This window comes from Poromitra crassiceps (genome assembly GCF_964638095.1).
Source record: "Poromitra crassiceps genome assembly, chromosome: 3".
In the NCBI taxonomy this organism is placed as follows: domain Eukaryota; kingdom Metazoa; phylum Chordata; class Actinopteri; order Beryciformes; family Melamphaidae; genus Poromitra; species Poromitra crassiceps.
The window spans coordinates 93,910,417-93,933,584 of NC_139625.1; the positions used below are offsets into that span (position 1 = coordinate 93,910,417).

The 23,168-nt window shown below is 43.0% G+C and overlaps 1 pseudogene across 1 annotated transcript in view; it reads left to right on the plus strand.

The window, feature by feature from the left end:
* Window positions 1-290: 290 nt before the first annotated feature.
* LOC310773371 (SAM and SH3 domain-containing protein 1-like) overlaps window positions 291-23,168 on the plus strand; it is a 42,900-nt pseudogene continuing 20,022 nt past the window's right edge. The window contains exons 1-11 of the transcript in view: window positions 291-453; window positions 2,090-2,524; window positions 4,637-4,710; window positions 4,813-4,956; window positions 5,614-5,746; window positions 6,086-6,255; window positions 9,255-9,462; window positions 10,450-10,600; window positions 15,346-15,477; window positions 18,059-18,813; window positions 19,783-19,914. The product of the transcript in view is annotated as an SAM and SH3 domain-containing protein 1-like (transcript). The remainder of the gene's footprint in view (window positions 454-2,089; window positions 2,525-4,636; window positions 4,711-4,812; window positions 4,957-5,613; window positions 5,747-6,085; window positions 6,256-9,254; window positions 9,463-10,449; window positions 10,601-15,345; window positions 15,478-18,058; window positions 18,814-19,782; window positions 19,915-23,168) is intronic.

Sequence of the window (23,168 nt, forward strand, 5' to 3'; positions counted from 1 at the left end):
CAACTTCAGATGTTGTCGTCACTGGTCGGATGACGATCTTCTGCATGTTTTTAGTGGGGCGTTATGTACGGAGGAACCCCCTGGGGGGTACGGGGAGAACATGCAAACTCCACACAGAAAGGCCCTTTCGACGAGATAACCCACCTGGGCATTAGGCACTGAAGATATGGGGGGTCACAACTCCAGCGCCCACAGCGTCCCAGGCGAGAATCGAACTCAGGACCTTCTAGCTGTGAGGCGACAGCGCTTACCACTGCACCACCGTACCCCGTAAATAACGGTGTGATGAAATGAGCTGTGTCCTCCCTCTCTCTTCTCAGACTTGTGACCTGTCAGACAACGAGCAGGAGGAACCCGTGACCTTCAGGAGACTCCACAAACTGGTCAGCTCCACCCGCAAGGTGAAGAAGAAGCTGATCAGAATCGATGAGTCCAAGAAGCCCGGATTAGAGGGTACGGAAAAAAAAAACCACATAAAAGACACAAATTGTCTCATGAAGTCCAAATATTTTTGCCATTTGACTTTCTAGTTGTGTTGTATCATCGACCTGCATCATCCACCTCGTTCCTGGCCTTCCTGCTCTATTTAATGTCATGTTATGCTACTTTATGAAAAAAACATTCGATATTGCATCAGTTTTTACGTCTGTGGATATTTCGCAGTAGATTCCTCGTGTTACCTCAGGCTTGGTCGGACGTTCATACAGGCATAATTGGCCGTGTCTGTGGGTGGGAAGCCGGAATGGTGGAAGGGTGTGTCTTGGTCGCTGCACTAGTGTGTGTGTGTGTGTCCGTCGGGGCCGCCTGTTCGGGGGGAGGGGAACTGGGGGGGAATAGCGTGGCCTTCCACATGCTACGTGTGAAGGTGAAAAGAAGCAGATGGCGACTGCACATGTATCGGAGGAATCATGTGCTACTCTACAATTCTCCCCAGCTCGGCAGAGGGGGCGGAGCAACGACCGCGACCCCCTAGCAGGGAATTGGCCAAGTACAATTTGGGAGAAAAGAAGGGGGGCGGAGTCAAAATATCAGTGATTGTGCTGATCTAAGGCTACATCTTCATTACTGCGTATGTAAGAACGCCACAGTTAAAGCCTTCCCAGTCTACACTACAGCAGGCTCTGAGCAGTCTACACTAGAGCAGGCTCTGAGCAGTCTGCACTACAGCAGGCTCTGAGCAGTCTGCACTACAGCAGGCTCTGAGCAGTCTGCACTACAGCAGGCTCTGAGCAGTCTACACTACAGCTGGCTCCGAGGCTCTGAGCAATCTCCGTCCATATTATGCGAGACGCCCGCTACACGTGACGCTTCACATACACTGGGCATGCCTCAATGTGTAGTACTGGAGTCCACAATGAGAGGGCAGCAACTACGCCTACGGTCAAGGCAAAGAAGAAGAAGAAGAAGGCGACGTAATTTAGCAAACTATCAGAAAACAGCGTTACCTTTATGATCTTTTAATAATGTTAGTAGACACATGTAACTGTATAGATCCCCGTTATGAGGTCAGTTGATCAAAATAACGCCTATTTCGAAATGGGATTTTTGAGGACAGGGGGTTAATTGGTTTCCGTGTGTGCTTTCACCATTTTTGTAGTCTTTAAAAATATTGGTTACCAGCCTCCAGGAAGCCATACTGGTCGAACCCTATTTACAGACTGGCTGATACTTGGTGCTGAATTTCAATCTTGAAATTTGACCATTTTCATGGTGATTCTTTGCAGGGTAGACTAGAAACAGCAATAAGCGCCATGGGACAAGGACAACTGAAATTAATTCCAATTAAATTGTTTTCAGTAGATTATAAGGTCCATAAAGCAGGGTGGCCCACCGCAGCTGTTCAGTGTTAGTGGAAACTCAGCAGAGTATTACCTTTACATGAAGAATTAATACAACAACAAAACATAATTGAACAATTCAATCAATTCATCAAATGTGCAAAGTAAAAAAAAAAATGGTCGCAGGTTTTACAGACCTAGTCTAACCCTATTTGTAAGGAAATCTAACATGAGAGGCTTGTGTTGCATTTTACATTGTTCTCTTTTTTAGATTTTATTCCATGTTGACTCTTATCCTCTTTCTCCCCTAGAGGGCGTGAGTCTAGACGGGCCTCCCTCTGCGGACGCCAGCCCCTTCCTGTACTCGGGTGTGCAGAAGAAGCCATGCGCGGCGTGTCCGGTGGACTCGCTGGCCTCGGCTCTGCGGGAGCAGCTGACCTACGACTCGGACAGCCTGACCACCTCGCCCTCCTCCAGCAGCCTGGACACCTGCAGCAGCCAGAAGATCTTCAGGGCCTTCAGCAAGGCCAGCTGCAGCCCCGCCCACCTGCGGGAGAGAGGCCTGGAGGGAGAGGCGCGGGAGGCGGGCGTAGGCAGCGCCTCTTCCCTGTCTGAGACGGAGGGCTGCGATGAACAGGAGCCCAGCATCGCCCGCTCAGACATCGCCCGCTCAGACATCGCCCGCTCAGTGACCGAAGGAGAGCTGCGGCGCCGGGCGATCAACCCGCTCAGCCACCATGGGGTGAGTACAGAGAAGACTTTGTTGGATGCTTGTTTCTGAGTGTTGGTCCTCCTGCGCTACATCCAGGGTGGGAATTTCCTCATTTTAGGGCCAAGGCCATTTGGCCTTCGGCATCGAGGCAGAAGGCCACATGCCAGAGAACAAAGCTCATTGCTGCGGCTCTATTGAAATCGTGAAGAATTATGTTTCTGAAATGCGCGTTAAAGCAGCTACGAGCATGATTTTCGATTGTTATTAAACAGTCTAAATTTAATATCGATGCCTCACATCCTACCTATAATAGTAGACGAGACCAACGCCGAGTAGTCTCGCTTGAACGCCGAGTGAATCGGCCAGTGTTGTCTTGATGATTATAGTCTGTGTGCGGGCCGGGCAGATCAGGAAGTGAAATGAAACGGTTTGCGGCAGCCACTTCGGCCATAACCACAAAATTACAAAATTACTTTCAAACAAACTGTTAGAATATAACGAGAGATGTTTGCGAGAGCAGAAAGTAGTGAGGAAAGCTGTTTTGGGTCTGTTGCTACGGCCGTAAACCGTTTCGCTCTGCCTAGCAACGGTTTACAGCTGCCGTAAACCGTTTCGCTCTGCCTACCAACAGACCCAAAACAAGGAGAACGGCTTTTGTTATATTCGTTATATTCTAACAGTTTGTTTGAAAGTCATTTTGTGGTTATGGCCGAAGTGGCTGCCGTAAACCGTTTCGTTTCACTTCCTGATCTGCCCGGCCCGCACACAGACTCTATAATCATCAAGACAGCACTCGCTGATTCACTCGGCATTGGTCTCATATACTTTTAGAGGTAAGATGTTAGGTAGGGGTGGGGGAAAAAATCGATTCACCTAAGTATCGCGATTTTCAATGTCACTATTTTTTGAATCGATCTTTTATTCCAGAATCGATAATCGCAATTTTTTTTTTTTGGGTGCTTGCAGTCAGGCCACTCACTGAACAGCAGGCCAGGCGCCGCCTACTGGTTTACTAGTGGTTTTATTACTTTATTAGTTAGTCTGAAGTAATAATTACACTTCAGGGTTAAAGTGGGTGCATCTCATTGTAAAATTCACACACGTCGGCCCATATCGGCCTGGCCTGCTTGGTATCTAATGCCCGGCCTGAATTATGATCCCAGTCCGCCCCTGTTTTTAACTATATTGCCCAGCCCTACTCATGATATATAATATACAGTCTCTAGTGTATGATTCAACTTTTCCCATCTTCTAATCTAGTGTAAAAAAGCAAACAAACTGAAAAAAGAAAAGAAAAAAATAAACAAAAATCGCAATAAATCGTAATATCGAATCGCAATAATCGTAGAATCGCAATACTTAAGAATCGCAATATAAATCGAATCGGCACCCAAGAATCCTCATAGTATCGAATCGGGAGATAAGTGAATCGCCACAGCCCTAATGTTAGGTAAGATGTTTTCGATATTAAATTTAGACTGTTTAATAACAATCGATCTTGCTCGTAGCTGCTTTAAAATGAGACAATGACACATCCTTTGCATGGGGCAGACTACATTAAACTGAGAGCACTGATACTTTTAAAGCAACTGACAGTAGCAGGGCACAGCTGCCAAGGGTGGCCTTATATCTCAGGGCATAACGGCCAGTGGGAAGGACAGCGGCAGCCATGGCCTCTGTGAAATTCCCACCTGGGCTCCATCACAGCTGTACATCAAAAGACAGCCTCTAATATCTCTTTTAAGCATGAAATGTGGAAATTACAACCTCCGTCCTCAGGACATGCTGCAATTTTCTGTTCCAAAAGTCCGAACTGAACTAGGGAAGAAAGCTTGTAGGTTTTGTCCACCCACTGCATGGAACAATCTACAGTCTGAACTTAAACTTCATAGCTTAGTAACCCTGAATGCTTTTGAAGCTATGGTGAAGTCTATCTGTGTGCAAATGTTTATTCTGATCATTTTAATGTTATTCAAATGTACATGTGTATGTGTTTTATGTTGAAACTTTGTGTTGCTGCTGTTCTTGGCCAGGTATCCCTTGTGAAAGGGATCTTTGATCTCAATGGGACAAGCTAGGTTAAATAAAGGCTAAATAAAATAAAATCACACTTTTTCGAAATGCCCTGATTTTATCTTTTTCACAGAGAACTGCAGCTTCGGAGGATTTGATCTGACCAACCGCTCACTGCGCTCAGGCAACTGTGCCTGTGATATCACTGTACGTAGTCATTCTTGTTACTGAATTTCGGTCGACTGAATCAAATCAAAATAAATGAGAACGTTTTTGTTGGCATGTTTGCCGCTTTTGTTCATAAATTAGAAGAAAGATGGAGACTGCGGCGTGAGAGAGGCTGTTAAGTCTCCCCCAACATCTCGCATTTCTCTGGGCAAAAAGGTCAAGTCTGTGAGAGACACCATGAGGAAACGCATCTCCAAGAGATACCACAGCTCGCTGTCTGAACAGGTGTGTTTACAAATCGCACTGTGTATTCACTACATACTGAGTCTTCTGTCACCCTGTTTCTATTTATTGAACGCAGTGCTCAGACCTGAAAAACAGCAATAACAATGAATGTATTATTACTGATATAAACATTAGCCAATCTGTGCTACTGTTATAGAGAGCCAAAGTGAACGTCACTTCCTGCTTCAGCACTGTACCAGAGATTTTCATCCACCATTTATTTTCCCATAGACATTTCATCAAATGCTTATAAAAATACTTTTACTTATTCAAACCAAACGGTTCAGATGTATTTAGAAACAGGAGAGACCGCATAACATTTCACTCGGACCAAAACGTTTAAAAACATTAAAGAAAAAACAATTTCCTTGAGTGAAATGTTCTATGGTCTCTCCCGATTCTAAATATAGCTGAACCGTTTGGTTTGACCAAATACAACTATTTTTATAAGCATTTTAGGAAATGTCTATGGGAAAATAAATGGCGGATGAAAATCTCTGGTACAGTGCTGAAGCAGGAAGTGACGTTCACTTTGGCTCTATAATTAACATTAGCCAATCTGTATCACTGTTAGAAACATGAGCCAATCTGCGCTACTGTTGTAAACTGTGTGCAACGTGAAGGTGGTAAGCATCTTCTCCCCCCTCTGTCTCCTAGTCGAGTCCAGACCGCATCTCCAGCTGCCCTCACTCGCCTCACACAGACTCCAACTCTTTGGAAAAAAACAAACTGAAGCCAGGAGGCTCTGTGGAGAGTCTGAGGAGCTCCCTGAGTGGACAAAGCTCCATGAGTGTGTGTGTGTGTGTGTGTGTGTGTGTGTGTGTGTGTGTGTGTGTGTGTGTGTGTGTGTGTGTGTGTGTGTGTGTGTTGCAAGAAACTGACGGTGTTTTGTTTCAACCTGGCCTTGAAGCACTGACTGGGTGGGGTTTAACACCAGATTGACATTCCAATCACAGAAAAGTATTAACATCAACATTGAGATAGTCTAAACTTTATGCTCTGTCTGTGTGGCAAGCCACGACCATCTGGCAGATTAAAAGAAATTGTGACAAATATTTTGCGAATACGAATTGACCCATGGTGTCTCGAGGCCTTGAAGCAGCGCATTCTTCTTCTGTGGTTTGTGCAGGCGGTCAGACGGTGGGGACCACCGACTCCTCCAACAGCAACAGAGAGAGCGTGAAGTCAGAGGACGGGGAGGAGGACGAGCTGCCGTACCGCGGGCCGTTCTGCGGACGCGCTCTGGTTCACACCGACTTCACTCCCAGTCCCTACGACACCGATTCCCTCAAACTGAAGGTATGGCCAATGAAACACACGATGCACATGTCACATGACTCCCTCAAACTGAAGGTATGGCCAATGGAACGCGATGCACACGTCACATGACTCCCTCAAACTGAAGGTATGGCCAATGAATCGCGATGCACACGTCACACCTTCTGGGGTTACATTAAGGGAGGGATGGGGAGCCAGCAGGAGCTCCAGAACACACAATCTGGGCTCCTGGCTGTGCCCAAGCCAGGATGAATTTAGTGTAAAATTATAACTTTTTAAAATCGGATGTTATTTATTTGCACAAAATACAGTATAAGTGTTGATTGATTGATTGATTGATTGATTGATTGATTGATTGATTGTTTTTTTACTTCTGTGTTTGTGTGTTTGGTATCTGTACATACAATTTAAAAAAGGAAGCAGAGCATTGTGCAGGACAGGATAGAGGCCAGAATCTCAGTAAAAATTGTTACTTTAACCCCTGGGCCTTTAATTAAACTAATAATCTGTGACATTTTTATGTAAAACCATTTCCATTTTGCCACTCTATTGCTAATTGATAAAACACAATAGTGATCCAACCTATAGCCGGTTCACAAAAGCTTTTCCATTGGCTGCTTTAAACATCCAGTGTCTGTTAGCATGAGCAGTGATAGCCACCAAAAGAGCGCCACCTACCGAAACTCAAAAGAAAATCCAAGGAAAAAGACGTGAAAGTTCCACCCTCACTGTTTGATTGACAGGTGATCTGTGCCGTAACACCACAGCAATGAGTATTTAGCACCACATATGTTGCTATAATGTCATTTATTACTGCTTTAAGTTCATTTTACACTGATTTTATATTATTCAGTATTCACAGTCACATTGAACACCAGGGGCCGGTTGCACCAACTGGTCTTAACTATGCCTTGTCGTAACTCCTACGTCGGTCTTAGTTAAGAGTCTTTAGAGTGGACTTACGCCTGTTGCACCAACAGGGCTTACGTCTAGTCTTAACTACGCCGGTCGTAGCGATGCGCGTCCATGTGAAAGCATGGGAATGCCCACTGGAATGCGGCACGCGACCTGTTTAGAAGAGTGTGCTGACGTCAAATGACGCTCTGCTGATGGGTAATCGGCTGTAGTGTGGCTAATGTTAGCGGCTAACTATTACTGTTACCGTTACTTTAAATTAGGGCTGCACGATATATCGTTTACACATCGACATTGCGATGTGCGCATGCGCGATAGTCACATCGCAGGACGTGCGATGTCAAAAGCAAATTAACTCGTCATGTTGCTTGATAAACTCTCACTTTAGGGGTAGCCTACTGAGTGAAATGCAGGCTCTCTCAAAGGAGAGAGATGCCCCGCTACTGTACTCACTCATTTAATGCTTAGCTTCAACACAACAAACATGCACAGAGAGCAAAATTGAATTGTTTTTGCTTATGTTGCGTTGCTGACAGTAGCCTGTCTGTAAACGATGTGATTGCGGAGGCGGACGCGTCCACAGTTTGCAGCGCACTAGTATACAGCAGGCTGGCTGCTGTAACTCAACATGTCCGTGGAGTGGAGATATTTACTCTTGAAACACCAAAAAGCAAGACCGCAACTTATGACACGAAGGCTAAAGTGATTACTGAGAAGTTGTCCGTGTATCACCGCAGCTCTCTCTCCCCCTCAGTCTGATGATGCATCAGATGATAGCAGTAACGTTACGGTAGAGGTAATCATACATAGCGACTCATTTACACAAAACATGTCGGTGAAAATAAAAAGACAATAGACATAGCTGGGCAATTAAATGTATATTTATTACTTTTCACGAATGAATTGTTTGTCACCGGTCGGCTGCATGTGAATCCTCGTCTCTCTGTACTGCCCTGCGTGCGCTCAAAAACCGGAACTCCCCAAATGCGGAGCGTACCACTTGGTAGTTTCTGGAGGGGGGTCAGACCAAGTGTGTGAAGTAACCATGTGTGAAGTGGCAGCGGTGTTTCATTGTTGATTTATTGAAACGTTAGAAGAACGAAAGAAGTTGAAAGCAGTGATTATAATCAATTAAATCTAATGTTTTTCTGCAAATAGCATCATTGGGAGGTAGATTCTGGCACTCAATATTAGGGGTGGGCAATATATCAAATTTATATCCATATTGTATTGTGATTTGAGACTATATGGTCTTAGATGTTGGATGGTAATATGGTGATACAGCATACATGTTGTCTTTCCCTGGTTTTAAAGGCTGCATTACACTAAGTGAAGTATAGGCTAGTGACATTTTAAAGTAGAATGTCATAACTCACTTTTTCATGTATGTAAGTCATGGAAATCCATTGGTCAAAATGTGTATGCACCCTGATAGATGACGCTCTGAGGCCTACCAGTAGGTCACAGCCCAGTGGTTGAGAAACATTAAAATACCTAATTTCCCCTCCAAAATCAGATGGACTCCTCTACAAAATCATCCCAATCATTCTAGAAATATTATTTTCTTTCAAATAGAGCTAATCTGGTGAAAATCTGTATTTTTTCATATCGCAATATATATCGCATGGGCGGGGAATATCGCAATGTCAGTTTTTTCCAATATCGTGCAGCCCTACTTTAAATGGCAGTAAAACGCCACTGAATGACCAAATTGATTTAACTTTTAACCATTTCGATATCCACTTTCCATACGGACCCCCAGCATTGGTCAGTTGTTTATAACATGACTATATTTATAACGTTTATAACGTGCTCCGGTTTCCAGTTTATAACTCGGGTCTGAATACAACCAGAGTGCTGAAGGGTTGTGGCTATTGCGCAACACACAGGTGAAAACCGTCTATACTGCACCTTACGCCTGCTCTGGACTAGGCGTAATATTTACGGCTGGTCTTAGTGAGAAAAAGACCAACTTAGCTTAAGACCAGTCATAAGACCAGTTGGTGCAACTGGCCCTGACCATATCTAGTGTGTCATACTGTCGGTCATCCTGTCATCATTAGATCAGATTAGATTATTTAATGATCACCGGTCTTATTCTGCAGAATGGAGATGTCATTGACATCATCAGCAAGCCTCCGATGGGAACGTGGATGGGCCTGCTGAATGGTAAAGTCGGCACCTTCCAAGTTCATCTACGTGGACGTCCTGAACGAGCAGGAGGTGAAGCCCAAAAAGACCCGCAGAAGGAGGAAGGCCCGGCAACCCAAGCCCACCTCTGTCGAGGAGCTCCTGGATCGCATCAACCTCAAAGTAATGAACCCATCAGATCATCCAAATCTGTCAGACATCGAGGTGGAGATAGGAGCACATTAGACACGCAATTGTTCCCTGGGAGGAATTTATGACAGGAAAAACTAGAAGGCACTCAATAGCCTTTCTACAAAGTTTTGCGGTGTTACGTGAATCCGTTTGGAATTTAGGCGGATTTTTGTGATTGGCCACGCCCCCTTTTGGACAGTGGCCATGGAAGGTTACTCAGTTCTTCTTTGGGCCATGAATAAGCTTTCTACAAAGTTGTGTGGTTATGTGAATCCAGAGCAATCTAGTAAGAGAGTGGCGCCAGCGGAGGTCCAAAATGCGATGTGACTCAGTAGCCAATGAACAGCCAGGAAGGGGGCTCGCGATACGTTTGAATGTATAAAATAAAGCTGATAATATACAATTTGATTCGTTAAACGTCTGATCCTTTCAAAGGACATCACAGACGGTCCATTTTGCTCCAACTCGACAGCGCTGCTGAATCCAGAACCTTACTTCCGGGAATTTTTGTGAAGTAAAAAAAAAACTGGTCCATTGGAGTGAATGGAGATGTCGCAACTCTTCTATTATACGGCTCTGTGTGAATCCATTTGGGAAGTTAGGCACCTTTGTGTGATTGGCCACACCCATTTCCACGCCCCCTTTTGGCCAGTGGGCGTGGAAGGTTAATCAGTTGGTCCTTTGCCCACGACCAACCTTTCTACAAAGTTTTGTACAAATCCGTTCATAACTTTTTGAGAGATCCTGACAACAAACAGACCGACCGACAAACAAACAGGGATGAAAACATGACCTCCCAGTGGGAATAAGTAGACATTATAGACCTCCTCCATATTGCAGTTTGACGCACAAATGTCGCCACTGTTTACACAGGGATTTGAAAAGATCCAAAATGTGGATCATCAAATAAATGTCCACCACTAACGACACCTTCTTCCTTCCCTGTTTGCCTTCCCCCACCTCTCTCTCCACACACAGGAGCATCTTCCCACCTTCCTGTTTAATGGCTACGAGGATCTGGACACCTTCAAGCTGCTGGAGGAGGAGGACCTGGACGAGCTGAACATCAGAGAGCCTCAGCACAGAGCTGTGCTGCTCACGGCCGTCGAGCTGCTGCAGGAGTACGATGGTGGGTCAAGCCAGGCGGTCAAACCTGAGCACGTCTGACTGCTAACAGACATATAATGACTCAGAAAGACACTTATATCTCAGACACAACTCAAACATTACAGACACACATGAGCACATACATTAGAAAGACGCTAATACACTGAGACACAACTCAAACATTACAGACACACATGAACAAATACATTTAAAGTGTGCCATTCACATCCGCTGAGTTAAATTATGCATGCTTCACATATTCCAGAGGTTCAGGACGATTTATGGGCATGTACGGATACGGATGCAAAGAGTATCATCTCCTACACACAAACCAGCTACTTTTACTGCGTCAACTGAGAAGAATTCTGATATTTGGCCCTTTGGCAAAACCTAAGTTTCCAATGGCCGTATTCCAGTGTATTAACCTATGGAAAAGTATTGTAAGTAAGTACACAATGTACGGTGTCGTTACGGTTTTAATGAAGGCATTTAAATAATGTGACACGTTCTAAATACATCATGTATTAAGGAGATCATCAAATACCTACACAGTAATATGTGTATTTTTAATACACTGGAATAAGGCTGATGCAACCAAATCCAGTTCATCAATCTTTTAGTTTTCATATAAATGGGTGTCTAAGCATTATTACACAAGGAGACCAGACAGATCAAAAATAGGAAAAAATGGCTTAGACCCCAGAGGGTTAAACTCAACCCACTTTACACACACACACACACACACACACACACACACACACACACACACACACACACACACACACACACACATACACAATACACAATACACATACACATACACATACACACACACACACACACACACACACACACACACACACACACACGCATTATTACACAAGGAGACCAGACAGATCAAAAATAGGAAAAAATGGCTTAGACCCCAGAGGGTTAAACTCAACCCACTTTACACACACACACACACACACACACACACACACACACACACACACACACACATACACAATACACAATACACATACACATACACATACACACACACACACACACACACACACACACACACGCATTATTACACAAGGAGACCAGACAGATCAAAAATAGGAAAAAATGGCTTAGACCCCAGAGGGTTAAACTCAACCCACTTTACACACACACACACACACACACACACACACACACACACATACACATACACAATACACAATACACATACACATACACACACACACACACACACACACACACACACACACACACACACACACACACACACACTCACTCATATGTATTACTTACCTGTGAGGACCTTCATTAAAGGATGGGTTTTCCGTGGGGAATATGAATATATATTAAATCTCACGCCCCTAAGGTTTTCGAATCCGTTGAAATTTTTGAAATTGGAGGTTTACTCACAGAGATATCAACCGAAATCCACTCTGTGTGTGGGGGGGGGTGGTGGGGGGGAGGTGCGGGTGCGGGGACTCGAAATACTACATTTCCCACAATGCACTGGGCTCGCGTGGCCTTCGTTTTTATGCCCACCCCTCAGGCATTTGGCTGATATCAAACTCCAGTAGGTGGCGGTAATGCACATATATGTTTGCCAACCGCCATAAAACTCAAAGAAGAAGAAGAAGAAGGCTTCGACAATAAAATATACAAAGAACAAGAAATAAATCGAAAATAAAATTGCCTCCAAATTGCACCAAATGTAAACGGTAGTATATATGTCGGGAGATGTCTTCATAAAAAAAATTTCATGCATTTTAAGGCATTTTCGTAGGAGTTACGCGCATCTGATGTTGTAACTATTTTCTGTAAAAATGTGTAAAAACGGGTACATTGCTCAGCGTTGATTTCGTTACTTCAACCCACCTACTACTAGATGTAAAATTTGACGAGCTTTCCAATGCCGCCAGTCCCGTGTCGATTAGTGCTTCCGTTCCCGAGATAATGGTCTCTTTGCAAGGAACTATGGGAAGCTAATATTAGCTACAGCAGGCTAGGCGGTTGAAAAGATGGCTGCGTTTTTGTTTTGGTCAAGGCCTCTGAAGGGGCGTGGAGGACCTCTAGAGGCGGGACCATGGCCAACAACAGTTGTAGTTCATAGGTGCACGACTTCCGCAAGGCGGACTTAGGCCAGATGACGCGAAACGCGTCGGCTGGCCCAAAAAATATGTGAGAGATGCTTGATATCTCTGGCAGTGAATATCCAATTTCAAAAATTTCAACGGATTCGAAAACCTTAGGGGCGTGAGATTTAATATATATTCATATTCCCCACGGAAAACCCATCCTTTAACTATGCTCACTCCCTAACCTCGAAACTTAACCCTTACGCCAAACTAAACCTAATCCTAACTGCAGTCTTAAACCTAAACCCAAGTCCAAACCCTAGGCTAGCTCCTTATAGAGCGCCGCAGGAATGAGTCCGGAAGTATACTTCTGGGTTTGTAAATGGGGTTTAGAATAGGGATTTCACTTTAATGCATAAAATAAGGTCTGTGGTTAACAAAGGTTTATGGGAACGCGGATTTGGGTTCAGTAGGATAATCTTCACAAACGTAAATAACTTTTATGACTGTACATTTTGTTAACGTGTTTTTTATAAAACGCTTCAAAAGGCATAAAAGTGATTAACGTTTATCCTGCTGAACCAAAATTCGCTTTCCCATAAACTTTTGTCCCCGATGAACCAAAATGGTGGCGATTTCTGGTTAAGCCTACAAAAATACGTCATGAGTTTCTTTACCTGGTTAAATAAAGGATATTGATTGATTGATTGATCCCTGCAGTACTCTATAGAAGTGAGAACCAGCGAAATGTCCTCACTTTGGAATGGTTTCTGTCTCTTTCTATCGGTGTAACTGTGAGGACATTGAATCCTCGTACGTGTAGAAATACAGGAAGACACACAGGTGTAACTGTGAGGACATTGAATCCTCATACGTGTAGAAATACAGGAAGACACACAGGTGTAACTGTGAGGACATTGAATCCTTGTACGTGTAGAAATACAGGAAGACACACAGGTGTAACTGTGAGGACATTGAATCCTCGTACGTGTAGAAATACAGGAAGACACACAGGTGTAACTGTGAGGACATTGAATCCTCGTCCGTGTAGAAATACAGGAAGACACACAGGTGTAACTGTGAGGACATTGAATCCTCGTACGTGTAGAAATACAGGAAGACACACAGGTGTAACTGTGAGGACATTGAATCCTCGTACGTGTAGAAATACAGGAAGACACACAGGTGTAACTGTGAGGACATTGAATCCTCGTACGTGTAGAAATACAGGAAGACACACAGGTGTAACTGTGAGGACATTGAATCCTCGTACGTGTAGAAATACAGGAAGACACACAGGTGTAACTGTGAGGACATTGAATCGTCGTACGTGTAGAAATACAGGAAGACACACAGGTGTAACTGTGAGGACATTGAATCCTCGTACGTGTAGAAATAAAGGAAGACACACAGGTGTAACTGTGAGGACATTGAATCCTCATACGTGTAGAAATACAGGAAGACACACAGGTGTAACTGTGAGGATATTGAATCCTCGTACGTGTAGAAATACAGGAAGACACACAGGTGTAACTGTGAGGACATTGAATCCTTGTACGTGTAGAAATACAGGAAGACACACAGGTGTAACTGTGAGGACATTGAATCCTCGTACGTGTAGAAATACAGGAAGACACACAGGTGTAACTGTGAGGACATTGAATCCTCGTACGTGTAGAAATACAGGAAGACACACAGGTGTAACTGTGAGGACATTGAATCCTCATACGTGTAGAAATACAGGAAGACACACAGGTGTAACTGTGAGGACATTGAATCCTCGTACGTGTAGAAATACAGGAAGACACAGGTGTAACTGTGAGGACATTGAATCCTCGTACGTATAGAAATAAAGGAAGACACACAGGTGTAACTGTGAGGACATTGAATCCTCATACGTGTAGAAATACAGGAAGACACACAGGTGTAACTGAGGACATTGAATCCTCGTACGTGTAGAAATACAGGGAGACACACAGGTGTAACTGTGAGGACATTGAATCCTCGTACGTGTAGAAATACAGGAAGACACACAGGTGTAACTGTGAGGACATTGAATCCTCATACGTGTAGAAATACAGGAAGACACACAGGTGTAACTGTGAGGACATTGAATCCTCGTACGTGTAGAAATACAGGAAGACACAGGTGTAACTGTGAGGACATTGAATCCTCGTACGTGTAGAAATAAAGGAAGACACACAGGTGTAACTGTGAGGACATTGAATCCTCATACGTGTAGAAATACAGGAAGACACACAGGTGTAACTGTGAGGACATTGAATCCTCGTACGTGTAGAAATACAGGAAGACACACAGGTGTAACTGTGAGGACATTGAATCCTCGTACGTGTAGAAATACAGGAAGACACACAGGTGTAACTGTGAGGACATTGAATCCTCATACGTGTAGAAATACAGGAAGACACACAGGTGTAACTGTGAGGACATTGAATCCTCATACGTGTAGAAATACAGGAAGACACACAGGTGTAACTGTGAGGACATTGAATCCTCGTACGTGTAGAAATACAGGAAGACACACAGGTGTAACTGTGAGGACATTGAATCCTCATACGTGTAGAAATACAGGAAGACACACAGATGCTGCTTTACTGTAGCAGGTCTACCCTTGGATCTCTGAAAGTGACTGTGGGCCCCCTGTTGGTGGTGTTGTGCTCTGCAGGCAGCAGCAACCCGGAGCGAGGCAGTCAGTCCGGAGGCTCCCAGGAGAAGCTGCTCCTGGACAGGCGCGGCCTGCCGGGGGACTCCCCGCGCGACTCGGGCTGCTACGAGAGCACCGAGAACCTGGAGAACGGTAATGACAGTCTGAGTCGACTGTGACCACTGCCCCCATCCCTCACTAGGAAGACTGCCGTGGTCTTCCACACTTCTTCTCCATGCTTGGGCATTCCAGACCGCCAGTTTTCATGCTCTTATTTTGGAAAGACTCTGCCCTCGCCTCATTTGCCTACGATGCTCACTTCCCCCCCTCCCCCCCTAGCATTTTATTCTTTCATACTGTCATACTTGATTCTGTTTCCGCATCATTGAATCAAACAATGTTCTTATGATCTCTACTCTCACATCTGTTTCAATGTTCTTATGATCTCTACTCTCACATCTGTTTCAATGTTCTTATGATCTCTACTCCCACATCTGTTTCAATGTTCTTATGATCTCTATCTGTTTCAATGCATTTGAGAGCTGCCATGCCACTGCCTTTCTTTACCAGAATTACCTTTTCTCAATAGAGAGCCAAAGTGAACGTCACTTCCTGCTTCAGCACTGCACCAGAGATTTTCATCCGCCCTTTATTTTCCCATAGACATTTTGTAAAATGCTTATAAAAATAGTTTTACTTCGGCAAACCAAACGGTTCAGCTATATTTAGAATCGAGTGAGAACATAGAACATTTCACTCGGACCAAAACTTAAAAATAGAACATCGAAAAAACATTTTCTATAAATCCGCATTTTTTTTTACATTTTGATCCCAGTGAAATGTTATGTGGTCTCTCCTGTTTCTAAATATATCTGAACCGTTTGGTTTGACGAAGTAAAACAATTTTTTATAAGCATTTTACGAAATGTCTATGGAAAAATAAATGGCGGATGAAAATCTCTGGTACAGTGCTGAAGCAGGAAGTGACGTTCCATTTTGGCCCTCTATAGCGTTGAAAAGAAAAAACATAGGAAGTACAATCTTCTCTATCTTTATTATTGAGGCACTAAAGAGCTTACTTGCATCACGCAGACCAGTCGTCTCTAAAGCGGTGGTTCTCAAAGTGGGGTCCGGGGACCCCCACGGGTCCTGAGGGCTTTCCAGGGGGTCGCCAGCAAAAAGGGGGGTACATTATTTAATATTTTCACTATAATACCATCCATAAGTAACACAATGACAGAATCTATGACTATTTCAGTCATGTGTTTCAAACACTTTTTGTAATAAAACATCTAAAAGAAAAAGTCTTATCAGATGGGGGACCCTGGGACAAAATCGTATAAATGGGGGTCCGTGTCTAATCTGTGTCAGTTTTGGGGTCCTGACATGAAACAGTTTGAGAAGCACTGCTCTAAAGGTCTTTCTCAGAAACCTGTACAATGTCTATGTCGAGCCGCTTGTAGGTCTACTCACAAATAGATCTGGCCTTGTGAGGCGACTCGTGTGGTGGTTTTTGCGTTTTGCTGAAAATGGTGACTGTTGTGTGACAACAAGAGTTTAAAAAAAGAAAAAAGTGTTTCCACTCTAGTTTTAAATAGTTTGAAAAACAATAATTTCCCGTAATTGCAGTACATATTTACTGTGAATGCTTGCTTTTACTCATAACTATATCCTTTTTATTGTGGTTATTTGGTTTGGTTAAGTCTTTAGAGGACAGTGAGTTGTGCCGACTGTATATTGAAGGCTCTTGTAAATGTCTAAGCTGATGTGGGGAGAGGATGATGTCAGAGTAGCCTATTTTCCACACTTGTACAGTATATTTCTCTCAAGATTTTGCTGTTTTTGCGTGTATATTTTTGTAGTTCAGTATAATATATTGTTGCACAATATTTTATCATGTGCCTGAATACTGCATTATGCAGAGTAATAAAAAAAAACACTAATTGGTATAATTATACTTGTTTAAAATGTGGCATTTTTTTTTATCATTGTAAATGCACTGAAATGCATACTGAGGAAAACCTTGAAAAGAGTAGAACAAAGTTTGCTCTGATCAATTCAATAAACAGTTTGTGTGACGTAACTAAAGGTCAAAGTTCAACTAACCATATCTACAACAGTCTGGCCAGTTCTGAAGTGTGCTACTGTCATGGTTGAGCGTGAGGAATAAACGGCTCAATGCTTCACCAGACTGGACTGCTTGCTTCTTTCCTTTCCATTCACATGTTTTTCACACTTTAGTTTTTTTTCCAATATTTTATTTAAATTTTTCTCTGAACAATTATTTTTCATACATCTTTCTTGGATGTCCTTCCACACTGGCTATATACTCTTTCCCAACACTGGCCACACCCCTGCTGCTTTCTTTCTTTCTTATAAGGGCAACACATCCAATGCATGTGCAGTTAAAGGAACACTTCACCCAAAAAATAAAATGACATCATCATCTACTCTCCAGCCCCCATGCAAGTTGAAACACAGGTGAAGTTTGTCCATATAACAGACTACACAAGGAGGTTACCAGCACAACTGGAGAGAAAACAACCAGTCGTCATTGACTTCAGTTGAGTAAGTTGTGCTGGCAACCTCCCTCTGTTATATATGGACACATTTCACCTGTGTTTCAACAAGCAGGAGGGTGAGCAGATGATGACAGCATTTTCATTTTTGGGTGAACTGCCACTTTAACTGAAATCTGCATGATCTGCACACACGCTGCACTTGTTTATTTCAGGGAGGGACAAAAAGACGCCTTCGTCCATGAGCAGGTCCTCGTCCGGCTGCGAGTCGAGCCACCTCCCGTCCCCCGAGTACCCCGCCCTCCCCCTGACCTCCCCCTGCCCTACTAAGACCTTTCAAAAGAGTGTCCCAGGAGGCCTGCCTGCTAGCTCACCATCGCTAAGACCCCCTAAGAACAGCCCAGCGAGCGCTCACCATGCCTGTGAAGCCAGGGCTCGGAGCAGGAGCTGCGTGGAGCTAACGGCTTTTAATGCAGGACCAGAGCTGCTGAGAAGATGCTTCTCCCTGACAGGAGTCCAGAACAGAGAACTCCTCAGCCCCAAAGACTGGAATCTGACACCCAGACACCCAGAGGCCATGTTTCCACCCTCTGAACCTCTGAGCGCATCATGTGGTGTTGTGCACATCAATTCAGACATGGATAAACGGGCGGAAACATCTGCACGCACACACCTGAACCCGCCCCCCACAGTCCCAGCAAAAAGACCAGATCATCCCGGAGGAGCTGCACCCGCTTCCTCGTCAAACCCATGCAGAGAGCCATTACCCACAGAAAGCGCCTGCATGCACACCTACATGGACCCAGAGGAGAAGAGGAGTCCATCCATTTCGGCCAATTCTGAAGCCCGCCGGCTGCGGTTGAAGGGAAAGAAGAAAATGTTCATGACCTCGGTGAACCTGGAGGCCCTGCTGGAGGAAAGACTCCAGCTGCAGGGTATTGATCTGACAATGGAACCCTTTTCTGACAAGGTATTGGCTTCAAATTAGAGTACGCTGTCACTTCACAGATCAGTGCTGCTGTTGGATTCATACATTTTTCAGGGATTTTTCCATTTGGAAAAAAAAAAAACATTTTCAAAATTATTTACTAAATTTTACCATTGATTATCAGAGGGTTTCATGGTCCCAAAAGTCATAAAACTTCTACCAATGAAGGATCCTTCAGCTGCAGTGAAAACATGAATGATGCTACTTTGTAGGTGTAATGGATATCAAATGTATTTACACCTACCACATATTTACACTGTAAATCCATATTATGTAAATGACTTAGAACATTGCTATTACTATTTAGGAACATTGCTATTACTATTTAGTATTTGGCCAAGTTCATATATCAAAAGGTTCCTTCCAATGGAAATCTCAACTTTAGGAAACATCTGAGACGATCATTTAAAGGAGAATTTCGTTTTTTTTTTAACCTGGACCCCTCTCCTCACATTAATTATGATCTGACGACTCACCCAGCGATCTCCGCGGCGTTTCTGGCCCGGCTGGCCAGTTGGCCAGTTGGTCAGCCGGCAGGAAAGTATCGCAGGACTTGACGAGACTTGGTGACCGAGATCACGAATGAGGTAATTTGATCCCTGGGAGACATCAGGAAACAGCCCCGGGGGGAATATCAGTCTGGTGGTTGTTGAGGGATGAGATTATGACGATATGTGGCGAAAACGGGAATAAAACTGGCTATTTAGATGCAGGAAAGACAGGCTGCCACTTGGCCCCCTCGGAGCTCCATTTTACGACTGGCTTGGACGCTATTGATCTCAAAACAATGCTAGGACGGCCAGAAACGCCGCGGAGATCGCTGGGTGAGTCGTCAGATCATAATTAATGTGAGGAGAGGGGTCCAGGTTAAAAAAAAAACGAAATTCTCCACAATCTAAATGGACCGATCCATTTAGATTGTGATTTACACATAACTGGATCCTTTTGCAGTACGGTCGATATGGAATCCCTCAGTCTGTGGTTCAGATGTTCTCCGCTCAGCTGAACTGGTCTGCACGGGAGACTGCCTCTGCCATGGACCTGCTCAGACTCCAGCAGCTCCGCAAGCAGCAGCGCTTGGCAGTGAGTAGCCATTCATGGAAGGAACTCTTCAATCTGTCTTTAAAGGGACAGCTCACCCTAAAATCCAAAATACATATTTCCCCCCTCACCTGTAGTGCTATTTATCCATCTAGATTGTTTGGTGTTAGTTGTCTAGCTTTTGGAGATCTCAGCTGTAGAGATGTCTGCCTTCTCTCCAACACATTGGAACTGGATGACACTTGGCTTGTGGTGCTCAAAGCGTCAAAAAATGCAATGGAGAAACTCAACAGCCTTTTCAGAAATCATGACCTAGTTACTCAAGATAATCCACAGACTTGTGTTGTGAGCAGTTTTATGGAGGAACTATTTTTGACCAAACTACACCTGATAGCTAGCTGCTGCTCTGCAGCTGCTAGTTTCATGTGGGAACTAGTTAGCAGCAGTGTTGGGCAAGTTACTTTCAAAATGTAATATACTACATATTACTAGTTACTTTCATTTGAAAGTAATAAGTTACTTTACAATATTACTTTCCATGTAGAGTAACTCTTTACTTATTACACTACTTTTGCATTACTTTTACCAAAACAACAGCAGCAGCAAAATGACATCGCCGCCCCGGAACCATCCCAAAAATTAATTTCAACCGCCTTGAAGTCAGTGTAAACAATCCAAAATTCTAAATGTTATTCTTTTCCTTTGTTATTCTCATCTATAGTGGTTATTTGCATAAAAACACACAGTTTGATTTGGAAATGATTGTATCTAGTGCTTTGATTTAAAAAAATAACTCAATTTGTAACTTGAGTTACTTGACAAAGTAACTGGTATAATATTACTTAAATCCTATAAGTAATAAGTTATATTACTGAGTTACTGCTAAAAGTAATATATTACATGTAATATGTTACTTTTGTAATGAGTTACGCCCAACACTGGTTAGCAGCTAGTGGGTGTAGTTCGGTCGAGAGACAATAGTTCCTACATGAAACTGCTCACAACAAGGTCTGTGGATTATCTTGAGTCATGATTTCTGGAAAGAGACACTGCTGTTGGGTTTTTCAAATTTATTTTTTTGGCACTTTGAGCACCACAAGCCGAGTGCCATCCAGTTCCATTGTATTGGAGAGAAGGCAGACATCTCTACGGCTGATATCTCCAAAACCCAGACAGCTATCTCAAAACAATCTAGATGGATGAATAGCACTACAGGTGAGAGGAAAAATATGTATTTTGGATTTTAGGGTGAGCTGTTTCTTTCTCATTCATGTCACAGATATGAAACTGTATTTAAGGCTTCTCATTCTAAGTTAAGTTAGTAAAGTTAAGTTAGTTAAGTTAAGTTCTCCCACCTTTCCCACAGGTGCCAATAAAAGGTTTGACCAAGGCCTGTCAACGGACAAAATGCCAGGATCCCGTTGAGAACATGTGATGGCAGATTTTTGCGTCTTGCATCTCTAAATAGAAGCAGAGGCAAACGAAAGATATTTGACATGGGGTGCGTTTGGAAATAGCTGCTCCGAGCGCCAGAGCGCACACTGGACCATTCGTAAATTGGGAGCGTCGTTGTAATGTAGCATAGATCTGCGCTGTCGTTTTATTTCAGTGTGGAACATCAGAGTGGATTTACGAACGCACCCATGGACTTCATGAAGTGTAAACTGTATATTTTGTCTGTCTACTCTACTCACTTATTTTGAATGCTTTTTATTTTTACTTTTTTCTTTTACTCTTCTTTTATTTTTTGTCTATTTGTTTTAATAATAATAATAAGTGATAACTTGGATTTATAGAGCGCCTTTCAAGGAACCCAAGGATGCTTTACAATAAGTGACACAAGCGGACAAATAAAAACAACATAGAGGAGAGAGGCCAAACTGGCTTTGTTTTCTTCTTTCCTTCTTCTTTCGGTTGTATTGTGTGCTTTGTACAGATTGTTATTTGCTTTTCTGAGGTAGAATAAGTCCTTCTAGGCTTTTCTGTCTCTACCTGCATATTATTTTCTTGTTTGTATTTTGTTTTTAATCCATTTCTGTTTTTATTGTGTGCAAATAAATAAAACAAAACAAAAATGTTACTGGCTTTTCTAGAATAATGGTTACTGCAATTGACAGCAAGCTTTCATGTCACAAAAATCAATACTCCCAGACAAAGTATTACAACCTTGTCCCTGAACTGAGGTTGCCTGTAAATACTGTACATGCAAGCACAGAAACATGGGAAAATACTGGATAGCATTTAATGCAGTTGATGCAATACAATTATGAGCAATAAAGACAAACTACAGTTAGGAGAATTGCAGATTTTGGGAACCCCCGGATTTCCTGTTATACATGTTCAAATATAAGAGACTATTTATACTATGGCTTGGCTGAATACTTGATGGTCATTATTTAATGAGCAATGTGCATCCATAGTCTGGATGTAAAGAGATCAAAATTGTAACCTGACCGAACATCAACCTCTTGTCCACACGGGGTCAGTCACAACCTCTTATCCTGAGCTCAGCAACACTCCAGCTTCTGATGCATGCTGGGATAGAGCAATGGACAACAATCAGTAAAAAAAAGTAATATATTACACACATTACTTAAAAAAAAGTAATGCCTCCCTGGAGAAAGTAATTTGTTACACTACTTGTTACATTACTTTTGCGTTACTCCGCAACATCGCCTGAGATGCCTTGTCACCTAATTGCCAGTTAACAATATAACATGAAACATTACATATGCCCATATCAGCACAAATCCATATCCCAATAAGTAGGACATACACAAGACCTCACTCCTCCCCGTCCCTCCAGCCCATCCAATCTAGTCGTTGCATTGTTTAATCCAGAGGTTCTCAAATGTTTTTCAGCCAAGGACCCCTTACAAGATAGAAAATATACCGGGGACCCCCTCATTCTGATTTGTGATTTTGGGCTAAGCTTAATTGTTTCCACGGTAACGTGCTTGACTTTTAATTTGATAGGTTTGTTATTAGAATGTAATCCATGAACTATTTTAGATTTAAAGCATAAACTATTTTCATTGAACTATGAAGATTTTGCACAATTTTTTTAATAATTTTTTTATTACATTACATTTACATTACGTCATTTAGCAGACGCTTTTGTTTTGTCCAAAGCGACTTACAATATCACAATTTGTCAACAGTACAGAAAACCACTATGCAACACAATCAATGACAGCCAATATATTTTTGATAGACTAGCACCATGTAGGAAGTAGTTTGAGAAGGAATAAGTAACATGTATCATTTTTTTTTTATAAAGTAAAAAAAAAAAAAAA